The sequence below is a fragment of the Mesoplodon mirus genome, assembly GCF_964341445.2.
Source record: "Mesoplodon mirus genome assembly, chromosome: 3".
Taxonomy (NCBI): Eukaryota; Metazoa; Chordata; class Mammalia; order Artiodactyla; family Ziphiidae; genus Mesoplodon; species Mesoplodon mirus.
In genome coordinates this window covers 91,592,058-91,603,109 of record NC_138978.1, presented here as the reverse complement: position 1 = coordinate 91,603,109, position 11,052 = coordinate 91,592,058, and the positions used below count along the sequence as shown (strand labels likewise).

General features: G+C 35.8%; 1 pseudogene across 1 annotated transcript; it reads right to left on the bottom strand.

The window, feature by feature from the left end:
• Positions 1-8,929: 8,929 nt before the first annotated feature.
• On the bottom strand, positions 8,930-10,769 carry LOC309799172 (bifunctional 3'-phosphoadenosine 5'-phosphosulfate synthase 1-like; annotated as a pseudogene). The gene has a single exon. The product of its transcript is annotated as a bifunctional 3'-phosphoadenosine 5'-phosphosulfate synthase 1-like (transcript).
• Between the last annotated feature and the right edge of the window lie 283 nt (positions 10,770-11,052).

The window sequence follows — 11,052 nt, the reverse complement described above, 5'->3', positions numbered from 1 at the left end:
AGTCAGAGAAAGAAAAACTAGAACAGATTTCTCAAGAGCCAAAAAGGACAGAAGTATAATGCCTTCAAAATGCTTGCAGAACTTGCTGGCTACCTAAAATTGAATTCTCAATGAAACTATTATTCAAAAAAAGAATAAAAACAGGATGTTTTCAGATGAACAAAAATGAGAGTTTACCACCAACAGAGTTGGTTGTACTTCACCAAAGACATTTCTAAAAGACTCTAAGAAGATGGAAATAGACCCCAGAATGAAGGTTTTTTAGATCAGAGTTCAAGAAACTAAGGCCTGGCCTCTAAATCCAGCCTATAGCCTGGTTTCATAAGGCTTGAGAGCTAAAAATGTTTTTTTTTTTTGATAGATTTACATGTATATACATATTTTAACGTTTTTATTGGAGTATAATTGCTTTACAATGGTGTGTTAGTTTCTGCTTTATAACAAAGTGAATCAGTTATACATACACATATATCCCCATAACTCTTCCCTCTTGCATCTCCCTCCCTCCCACCCTCCCTATTCCACACTTTTAGCTGGTCACAAAGCACCGAGCTGATCTCCCTGTGCTATGCGGCTGCTTCCCACTACCTAGCTATTTTACATTTGGTAGTGTGTGTATGTCCACATATATACTACCACTCTCTCAGTTTGTCCCAGATTTATATTTTATAACAGCTTTAGGTTTACAGAAAAATTGAGCAGATAGTACACAGTTTCCATATACATTCTACTCTTCCCCACCTTCACCCCAGTTTCCCTTATTATTAACATCTTACATGAGTATATTTGTCAAGATTGATAAACAAATATTGATACATTGTACACATACATATATATAAGCATATATACACATAAACAGATTAGTAGGTGCACACATACACATACACGCATAAGTTTATACCCATACGTATACAAATGAACACCCACATTATTGATTGTCATGTCTTCTTGGAAAACTGACCCCTGTTTATTCCTGGTATAGTAGTTTCCCTTGAGGGCAGGGCTTTTGTTATGCAGAGCAGAAGGCTCTGGGTATATTTCAAAATGGCTACTTTTCCTTTCCCACTTCCCAAAGCAGAAGGGGATTTTTCCCTCTGATATGAGCTCCTGGAACTAGAACTCATGAAAGTGCAGGGATCTCCCTATGATGGGGCCTTTAGGAGTTTTTAACTCTCAAGCTAGTCCACACTCAGCCTTCAGCAATTTATCGATTGCCATCTAAGTGTTCCTACCAGTTACTGGCTTCAGCTCCTGGTAAGCTGTATTGTATTAAGCCATTAATATATGGGGACTAGTTATAAAAGGTAGTTTTACCTGAATACATATAACTTTCTAGCCACTGGTGGAGGGAAAATGGAATGTAAAATGCCTGATGGAGATTCAAAAGCAAGCAGGAAAGGAGTAGAGAAAAGAAAAGAAGTAAAGGAAAAGCAGGGTAAATATAAAGTAGTAGAACTAATTCACAATGCACTATTGATCACAATAAATGTCAGTAGAGTAAACATGCAAGTCAAAATAAGAATATTTTCAAGTTTGGATAAATAATAAAATCTCTATATGTGCTCTTTTCAAACACAACATTAAACATTTTGACACATAATAGTGAAAAGTTAAAGGATAAATATTAGGCAAACACTAAACAAAATAATCTGGTGTAGGTGTGTAAATATATCCATCTCTTTTTATTAGACAAAATTGACTTCCAAATAAAAATATTTTGGGGGGCTAAGGAATGTCAATGTTTAATGATAGAAGGTTTAATTCTTACAGAAAGATGAAGAAAATCAGAATTTGTAAGTACCCAACACTATAATGTTTATATATATATTTATATGTATAATATATTATAATACATATATAGCAAAACTGACCGAATTTTAAAGAGAAATTACTAAATTAACATTCATGATAGGAAGTTTTAAACTCATTCATAAGGCATGATAGAGATAGAGACAAAAACATTGGTAAGGACATGGAGGATTTGTACAACACAATTAGCAAGTCTGATGCAGTGGGCACATACACAGCTCTGTAATAGGGAGAAACAAATTTGATTCCATATTGGATCTGTATCTTTTACTTTAACCTTTGTATTCTATTGCTTTTGCTACAACTTAATCACTAAAGGGATGCTGCCTATAACTTAAAGTATACATAAAGACCCATCTCTAGGAACACTGCCTCCCATGTCTGAACTAAAATACCTTTCAGCTCATAGGAAACATCCTAACCAGGCCCACCTATGAATGGCTGCAGGAAAGAAGGAATTAACACATCCCTTCTGGAGTCTGGCTGAAACCAGGGGATATTTGCAACAGCTTATCACCTTTTTAACTTTACCTCCTCACTTCCCTGCTCTTTGTAAAAGAAACTAGCATCCAAACCCTGGCAAGATGGTTCTTTGGGACACCAGTCTACCATCTTCTTGGTCTGCTGGCTTCCTGAATAAAGTCACTACTTTTTGCCCTAACAACTTGTATCTCCATTTTTTGACCTGTCGTGTGGCGAGTGGTACAAGCTTGGACTCAGTAACAGCTCTATATCCAACAATTAGAGAATGTACATCCTTCACAAATACACACAGAACATTTATAAGAAATGTCCATATTCTACATCATTAAGCAGGTTCTTAAAAAAAAATCAAAGAATTGATAAACAGATGATCTTTTCTGTTTATAGTTTATTTACTTTAGAAATCATTAAAAATGCTAATTTAAAAATCTATATGGAAATTATAATAAAAGACACTTGTAAATAATCTTTGGTTCTAAACAGGAATAACGATGGACATTAGAAAATATTTAGGACTAAAAATTGATGAAAACAATTCATCTAAAATTTAGATGTAGGTAAAGCATTACTTAAAATAATTTTAACTCTTATTCCTTATATTATTAAGTTTGAAAATTGATAACCTTAGTTTTCAACTTAAAGCAGTTAGAAAAAGAACAACAGAATAAAACGAAAGTAAGTTGAAAGAATGAAATAATAACAAGAGGAGAAATTAATTAAATAGAAAAAAAAGTAAATAGAGAGGATCCACAGAGCCAAATACTCACTTTTTGAAAAGTCTAATAAAATAGACACCCCCTGGCAAGATTAAGGAAAAAAAAGAGAGAGAGAGAGAGAGAATCCATCAAAGAAGAATATTAGCAGTGAAAGAAGTCATAACCCCATAAACAGAAAAATATTTTTTTAAAAGAAGATATTATAAACAAGTCATTAAATTTGAAAACATAAGACAAAATGTTCAATTTCTAGAAATATAACTAGCCAATAGTGATTCAGAAGAAATTAAAAACCTGACTAGTCCCCAGTGATCAAAGAAAATGAATATAATATTTAAGCCTCAGCCTCCCCCCTCGCATCAAAACTGGATATCTGAGGCATTGAAATAAGACAAAATTCCAATCAACATCTTGGCTTTTTTTTTTTTTTTAACCTACTTAGAACTTGACAAAATGATTATAAAATATATATTGAAGTCCAAAAGACTAAAATAGCTACAATAATTTGGAAGAAGTACAATATAAGGAGACCTCCTTCCATATACAAATACTTATTATAAACTGTAAATAATATAAAGCTATAAACAATAAAGGCAGTGTGCATTTCTCCAGGAAAGAAAAATAGACCGATGGAACTGAACAGAGACTTGAAATAGATCAGTACATGAATGGAAACCTTATATATGACAGAGGCAACATTGTCTACCAGTGGAGAAGGATAGGCTATTGATTAAATAGTATTTAAAACTTAGATTATCAATATAGACCAAAAAAATGAGAATCCCTGTCTCTAACCAAAGACTGTAAATAATTCTGTGTGGATTAAAGATCTAAATGTGTCAGCAACAGTTTAAAATGTTTTGGAGGAATTGTAAGAGACTATCTTTATAATTTCAGAATAAGGAAAGGAATAAATTTTAGTCAATTATTTGTTTACTTGGTATTATGAACTCAAACATTAGATTGCCTAATAATTTTTACTAATATAATATCTGAACTGTTTTTTCTATGTTATGTATACAGAGCCTTGGTTGATCACACTTATTCATCCCTTGAATGGAATACTATTGCTCAATGAATCAATAACATTTCATAGCTCAAGTAATTTTAAAACAGAGTTTAAATAAGTGGAATTCTTTAAACCTCAGGTGTATTTTTGCCTCTAAAGCATGGGGAAAATGAGTTTGAAATACATATTCAACAAATAGGGGGGAAAAGGTTGTAGCATTTAGTTTTAACTTTTAAAAGAACAATAAAATTTGTGTTTTAAGTGAGCTTATTTTAAAAAATAAAATTCATTGAGTAAATCCTATGAGCAATAAGCTCAAATATTTTTATGTCATTCTAGATTTAGAGCAGAGTACTATAGAATATTTATGTTGATGTGCATTATTCTTAATGCTCTTTGATTTAGTACCTCACATATAAAGACAAATTTGAAGATTGGCATGTAATGCTTTTCATATCATATTTTTGCCAATGGAAACATGATGATTGTATATTTTTTATGTAATTGTTAATGACAAACTTAACTATAATATGATTTAAAAGTAAAATCTGGGCTTCCCTGGTGGCGCAGTGGTTGAGAGTCCGCCTGCCGATGCAGGGGACACGGGTTCGTGCTCCTGTCCGGAAAGATCCCACATGCCACGGAGCGGCTGGGCCCGTGAGCCATGGCCGCTGAGCCTGCGCGTCCGGAGCCTGTGCTCTGCAACGGGAGAGGCCACAACAGTGAGAGGCCCGCATACGGGAAAAAAAAAAAAAAAAAAAATCTATTTTTATATAGTCTGTAGTTTTACAAACACAGGATTTTCTGCTCATTTGCATACAAGAGGCAGCTATAAATACTTTGTACATTTGAAGTGACAAAACCAAGATGAGAGTGGAAGTCATAATTGTATTCCTTTTTCGTTTTATTTTAAGCAACAAAACAATTTCATTAATGTATTTATTTGGGGATAGTTTTATTCTACTAAGAATATTTTGGTAATTTAAAAATGCAAAAATTATATATCTTTTCATAGACTAATATGATGGATCATCATATTTCCACTAATGTTTTTATGTGGCTGTCTTAGGAACACTATTTCCTTAAAATACCTGCAGGATATCGGCTACATAAAGAAAGACAAGCAACTTTAAGTGTTATTTATCCATCCAGGAATAGAGGCTGTAGCATACAACACCATAGTTTTTGTTCTTTGATTAGCATGGGTGCTTCTGGTGACCCTTACTAATGTCTGCAAAGAATGTGAATGAAAGGTGGGAATAGACAATATATTCAGTGCACTGACTTTCCCTCGCAACCTTCCCTACCACAGCTTCATGACTTTGCTCCATCATGAAGTATAGGGAAATAAAACACCACTTTTTTTTCCCTTGGAAGGCTTTATTCTATTGTTAATTTTTGCTGTTGTTGATTTACAGGTGAAAAGTAATCTAAAGTAATTTTTAAGATTTCTGATCTACATAGAATGATTTTGATACCATAGTATTGAATAGTGCCTGGAACCATTTTGAAGGATATTTTTTGTTACCTTCCTTGAATCTATTCTCCCTTTCTCCCCATTTTTGTTTTTGTTTTTAACCAAGAGAATCTTTATATTTGGGGAGGAAATGTGCTCCCTCCTTTTTTCTAGCCATGCAGTTTGGGTGAAATTGAATGCACGTCCTGCTTCAGGGGTGACTCTTTGTTGGCTAAATTCAGAGTACAGATGGTCCTCGACTTTGGTTTGACTTAAGATTTTTTGGCTTTACGATGGTGCAAAAGTTATACACACTCGGTAGAAACTATACTTCAGATTGTGAATTTTGATCTTTTCCCAGGCCAGTCATATGTGGTACAATACTTCCTCATGTTGTGGGAAGTATTGAGGGTAAAAAACCGATATACATACCACCATTCTGTACTCATACAACCATTCTGTTTTTCACTCTCAGTACAGTATTCAATACATTACATGAGATGTTCATTATTTTATTATAAAATAGGCTTTGAGTTAGGTGATTTTGCCCACTGTAGGCTAATGTAAGTGTTGACCTGAAATAGATAGACTTTCATATATCTCTCCAGCAAAGATGGGTTCAGATAAGCAGAAAATTGCAATTTGGAGTCTGCAAAGATGACAAACCACTTGCAAACACCACTTGCTCCCCTCCCTCATGTCTCCTCTGACAAGGGAGGGAGAACACTTCTATAGAGGAGAAAAGGAAGTTGGGAGGGCTATAGTAAACAGAGAGTCCTTGGCTCTTTATTGGCTGAGTCCTTTCCAGGAAATAAGAGAAGTCTTCCTTCTTCCTTTTGTACCTGGGTAGGGCCTCAAGGCATGAAAGCTCCCCTTTCTGGTCTCCCAACTCTATTTAATTGAAGTTTCTGTTTATTAAATTTTACATACATTGTCTGACCATGTTTAAGATAGGCTAAGCTAAGCTATGATGTTTCCTAGGTTAGATGTATTAAATGCATTTCAACTTTGACATTTTCAAGTTATGATGGATGGGATGTAATCCCATCACAAATTAAGGAAGATCGGCATTGTAATCTTGTCACAGTGGTTGGATTAGGGAAGGACATGGATGTTCAGGCCAGTGAAAGGAACTGATGTACAACAGCTAGTGTAAGAGACTCTCACTTCCGTGAGTATGAAGATATGACATCTAGAATTGCTGCAAACATTCTGCTGAAACTATCAGAAGAAGCTGGAACTCCCAGAGGGCTACCAGGATGGCACGGGGATACAGTCATCAGACAACCACAATAGAGAGGATATGAGAAAGAAGATCCTTGGAGATTTCATTTGAGGTGTGAGATCAAACCTCATATTCTGACTTTTCAGTTACTTAAGTCAATAATCCTCTTTGTTGTTTAAGTCATTTTGAGTTTAGAGATTTTTATTTTATTTTTTGTCACTTGTTATTGAAACATTTCTATTACAAATACTACATAGATATTTTGACTCTGGGAGACTGAAAACAGACAAATATCTTGATTCTTATTCAAAGATTCTTTGGTTTCAAGGAACAAAAAATGCAATTGGAGAATGGGAATTATTGGACAGATCTCGGGAAATGGAACAAAACTACCAGAGAGAAAAACAAAACTTTTTCAGGACCTCCAGTTTCTGTCTGTCTCTCTCTCTCTGTCTCTCTCTTGAGCACAAATTCATCTCATGTCTCTGGACATGTCTACTTCAACTTTAGTACTTAAATGCAATAGATGTACTTGTATACCACGATCATCTTTCTCCAAACCCTCCTCTACAAACTGCATCTTCTCCAGTGTTCTCTTTCTTGCTGTTGAATCAACCATCCATCTTGTTACACTAACCAAAAAACTCAGTCATGTTTCTCACCTTTTCCTTATCTTCAAGCAAATAACATTCAGTACATTACCAAGCCCTATGCTTTCTGCCTCCAGAATAATTGTCAAATTAATTCATTTCTATGTCACTACTGCCTTACTCCAGTCCAACCCTCATCATCTTGAGACTTGTCTATTGCAATTGATTCCTTTCTATTCTAATTTCTGCTCTTTCTATCCTTCAATCCATTTTCTACATTGTAGCCAGTGATAATTTTAAAGGCTTTTAATAGATTTCTATTATTTAGAATACTACTAAAGCTTCTTTCCATAGCCTACGGGATTCTGATCTGGTCATTCTTAAACTATGCCAAATTCTGTTGCTTCTCAAAATATTTACACATGCTGCTTCCCTCGCTTAATTCTTATTTGTTTTATTATATTCTTTCCTGATATCCACAAACTCCTAGCTAGTCACTGAGTTCCCTTGAATTTTGTACACAATATTTAATGGCTTTATTGATATGATTCAAATACCATCAAATTAACCCATTTAACATGTAAAATTTGGTATCCTTAGTATATTAACAGGGTTGTATCAATCACCAAAATGTAATTCTTAGAACATTTTAATCCCCCCTAAAAGAAACCCCGTACTCACTAGCAGTCACTCCCGATTTGTTCCTATGATTTCCTTACTCCCTTACCCCCAGTCTTAGGTAAACATTTATCTACTTTCTGTCTCTATAGATTTGTCTAATCCAAATATTCCATGCAAATGAAACTATGTTTTGTAACATGTGGTCTTTTGTAATTGGCTTCTTTCACTTAGCAATGTTTTCAAGGTTCATCCATGTTGTAGCATGTACCAGTACTTCATTCCTTTTTATGGCCAAAGAATATTGAATTTTATGGATGTGCCACATTGTGTTTATCCATTCATTGGTTAATAGACATTTGGATTTTTTCTTTCTTTTGGCCATTATGAATAATGCTGTTATAAGCATTCATGTATAAGTTTTTGTGTGGGTATACGTTTTTATTCCCCTTAGGTTTACTCCTAGAAGTGGAATTACTGGGTCATATTGATAACTCTATATTTAACATTTTGAGAAACTGCAAAACTGTTTTCCAAAGTGGCTAGACATTACTACCATCAATGTATGAGGCCTCCAATTTCTTTACATCTTCCTCAGCAAGTGTTATTATCTGTCTTTTTCAGTATAGCCATCCTAGTGGGTATCTCTCATTGTAGTTTTGATTTGCATTTCCCTAATGACTAATAATGTCAAGCATCTTTTGATGTGCTTATTGGTCATTCACATGTCTTCCTTGGAGAAATATTTATTCAGATTCCTTGCTTATTTCTTAATTGGGTTGTTCATTTTATTTTTGAATCATAAGAGTTCTGCATATTTTCTGGATACAAATCTCTTTTATATATGATATGCAAATATTTTCTCTCATTTTGTGTGCTGTCTTTTCACTTTCTTGATGGTATCATTGACAGAATAAAGTTTTAAATTTCAATGTACATAATTTATTTATTTTTTCTTTTGTTGCTTGTGCTTTTGGTCTCATATCTAAGGTCTCATATCTAAGGTGTGACTGTGTTAACAACTTAAGGTTTCTCCAAGCATCTGTAGTATTATCAGCACGGTCCAGGCCTTGGGAGTCCTGACACTTCAGGAGGTTTCTGGCCTTCTTGGGCAAGTCTGCACATTTGTGTTCCTGAAATAAATTTAAAGTCTTCATGGTGTTCAGAGTCATGGTAGTCTACATGCTTCTTTTTCTTGTAAACTGTAACTTGAAAGGAAACTATATCCAAAGTGATTAAGCCAAGGGCCATTGTTATCTCTTTGCTGTTATGAGTTGGCTCATAAAGACCCTTCCCTGTTTTCTGGATGAGGCAGGCCAGCAGAGTCTCACCCAACAGTATAAAAATTGATTCCTGTGACCATCAGTGTTCTTCAACGCTACTGGACCTCAGTTGGTCCATGATGGGATATGGAAAGATAGCCACCACTGTTGTTTCAGGATTCAGGACTTCTTCCTCTAGCACTACAGCCTGTTGCTTCATGTGCCACTTCAAAGGAACATTACTGTTTTTTGTCCAGCCACCAAGAGGGTGAAGGAGAAAGACAGGGCACCTGTAAGCCCCTATCTAGAAGTTGCTTTTGAGTATTCTGTATTAATGGAACATGTCCATTGTGGACTGAGTTTCATAATTAAACTCAAAGGCAGCATCAGCCTTCATATCTTTAAACATCTGCTTTAGCTCAGTAGGAGTGAAACAATACTGATCAATATCATCATTCTAATAAATTTGGTCAAAGACTTGAAGATCTCCTCAGTCAGCCAATCTCCTTGTTCCAAAACAAATCTTGATGTAGGGGTGGTCCTGAATGTTGTTCCTCGCTGTCTAGCACAGTGTTCCTCCTTCCTGTGTTAAAAAAAAGCTCTGGATTATGAAGAAGAAGAGCTACACAGTGACCCTCCTACATCAGAGCAAAAGCTGTCCAGATGTCCAGCATTTATCTTCTTGAGTAGCTGTCAGAAATATAGGCACTGACACATTAATGATGTCCCCAGCCAGAAGATAATCAAAATGAAGGCACAGCAAGTACTCCCCATTTCTCATAAAGCCATTCAGTGAGATGCGCCAATCTTTTGCCAAAACCTGCACACCCTGCACAACCACTTTATTAATTTTTAATGCTGATAATGTTTCTCCATCTGTTTTTGCCAAATGAAGTTTATTTTCTGGCACACACAAGATGCCACAGGTACAATATACCATTCCCAAAGACGTTCCATAACTCCTACTGCACACAGCCATTTATGTCACAGGAGTCTGTTTTCAGCGTCAGTTCAGGGGCTTTTGGTTTTTTATATTCAGAACCAAACCCAGTGAAACATTTAATTTCTCTAGCCCATGCTTTTTATTAGAGTCCTTTGATAACCTCTGTTCACAAACATGCAGAGGTGCATTTAACAAATACTTCAAAAAAAGGCAACTTGTACCCTTGTGAATTTGTCTTGTATTATTGTGATCTTGAGTATAAGGCGATATAAAACTTGTAATGCACACTAAGCCAGCTCCTGTAAACAGCTTAGCAACTTCTGCAACTCATCGAACATTCTCATCTCTCTTCAATACTAAAGCCAAGGTTTTTACTGAGACCTTGGTGAATGTTGTCACCAGCCAAAGTATAGCACGGATAACCTGGCAAACCAAGTATTCCTCCAAAGCCATGCTCACCATGGTTTTTCCTGCTCCAGATAAGCCTGTTAGCCAAACTGTGCAACCAAAAAAGCCACCTCTGGTCTTTACCATCTGACCTCTTGTTCCTGCTGACATGGTGAGCTTGATAGGTGGCATTAGGTGCTCTCTGCCTTCCCTATTTCTGCATGTTATTTTTCAGTATGTCTTTCTTGTACAGGTTCCCAAGGACCTTCATGGCTGTAGAGAGTGCACAGGGTGCTGGGGGTTTCAACCCCCAAAGGTTAGAAGGAGGAGGGGAGGCCTGTGGGGGTGGAGCAGAGCAGGTAGGTATGCTCTGACCTGGGCACTTTATGCTCTAGATTCTGGTTGTGTGGCTTGTTGGCTGTACCTCTGATATGGGTCAGGGCAGAAGTATATGGGATTATTTTTTTTTTCTTCTTGCGATATCTTTGTCTGGTTTTGGTATCAGGGTAATACTGGCCTCATAGAATGGGTTTGAAAATGTTCCCTCTTCATTT